The sequence below is a fragment of the Ursus maritimus genome, unplaced genomic scaffold (genome assembly GCF_017311325.1).
Source record: "Ursus maritimus isolate PB19 unplaced genomic scaffold, ASM1731132v1 scaffold_1786, whole genome shotgun sequence".
In the NCBI taxonomy this organism is placed as follows: Eukaryota; Metazoa; Chordata; class Mammalia; order Carnivora; family Ursidae; genus Ursus; species Ursus maritimus.
In genome coordinates, this window is record NW_024424215.1 from 1 (window position 1) to 1,725 (window position 1,725).

A 1,725-nucleotide genomic window follows, 5' to 3' on the forward strand; every position below is an offset into this window, starting at 1 on the left:
TTAATGATTGAAAAATCTATTATTTTGAACCTTTTGAAAAAGTTAAGAGATCTCCAATAGTTGGCTGCTTACATAAATAGAACAGTTAGGACAAGCTACACAATGCCAGATAAACTACATAAGGTGATCTATGGCAGAAAAATAAAAGTTCATCCTTGTCCAAATCTTTGTCACAGAAAATAGTCTCCTAGAAGTGGGGGCTGTGACAAGGCAGAGAAAGGGAATTGGCTTGTGTCGGCCACCTGCCTGAACTATTACCACATGAGAATTCAATAGAATTCGTTAATTCCAGGGATTCTTCAGGGACAGGAAGCCCATCATCAAAATATAGCGGGTGTTTTCCCCTGAGGTTTCTCAGAACAGTGAGACAATGGCACAAATTTAGCTTAGCAGGAATTTGAGACTGAATGTAGCTTTAACTTTCCAAAGAATGAGAAGTACAGGTGAACTTGTAGCTTATTTGGTGATGATAGGAGCCTTCCTGTGCTCACCAAGAACTTTTGGGAAGGAAAATACATCTCACTGGACTACTGGGTGGACTTGTTGCTTCTAGTAAAGTCACTACTTAGAAGCAAATTAGAAAAATATGTGATAATTGGTTTAACAGGGCTTCAAACATCATAAAGGTGGTGGTCAGAATAATCATCCAAAACAGAAATTATAAATAGAAATATTCAGATTTTAAAACAAGAATTAAGTAGATTGTGGGAACAAGAAAATCATTTTACTTTTGGTCAAGATCCTGGTAGTGTAGCTAAGGATGCAAAATGCTTACTTAGGATACCTGCATTTAGAGACTTCATCTTGGTTATTCGAAACATGCTTGGACTATGAGACTTCCAGAAACACGTCTCAACTGAAAATTTTGATCTATGAAAGAAATCAAAACCATTTTTTCTCTTGTAAAAAAGCCACATCAAGAAACCACTAATGAAACCTTAACAAAACAATCTATTTCACATTGAAGTAAGAAGAATATCCAAAAGAAATAACTTCAGATTCCATGAGGATTGTTACATTTGCAGCATTTGAGATTGATTCATGTGGTTATTCAGTAACATTGTTGAAGAACTACTGATACAATACTGTGTCCTGCATAAGAATATAATTAATACTGTGTGAAAAAGACGACAGGACGTGTTACTAGGAACCACAAAGACCAGTCATCAACATTGTGCTTCAGAAGAAGGCCCTGGAATGTGTGCAGAGATTTTCTCATGTTGAGAAGACTTTGAAAGTTTAAAAAATGTCATAGCAAATAATATTAAATTTTTTTTTGTCCACACGGATACTGTGAATGCAAAACGCCTTCGTTATTAGTAAGCCAATGTGTTATGATACCAATATTGGTTTTAAAAAATTAAAACCATCCATGCCTCTGGCATGATAATCATGAAATTAAACCAGGGGTTTATATTTAGGTCGAAGGTTGTTGTTGAAACTTAGTTCATACAATTTTTAAGAGTTGAGAGTATTTTTACTGTCTGTTTTGTTATGTTTTGCAAGAATTTCGATGTCATGTATGTATGTGTTGTCCCTATAAAAAAGAAAAAAGTGAATATATTTGTATGATGATGATGCTGGAAATGTCTATGATGTCGGTTAATTTATACTCAATTTTTCTTGTATCTAGATTTCTAATATTTTCAGTTCTGTATTATTCAAGCTTCCTTTGAATAAGTTTACTAAGCTTTTCTTTAAAAACTTCATGCATTTTGATCAATC

At 34.0% G+C, this 1,725-nt stretch overlaps 1 pseudogene; it reads left to right on the plus strand.

Annotated features, from left to right (window-relative positions):
• The first annotated feature begins 60 nt into the window (after positions 1–60).
• Positions 61–834, plus strand: LOC121103218 (annotated as a pseudogene).
• The last annotated feature ends 891 nt before the right edge of the window (positions 835–1,725 follow it).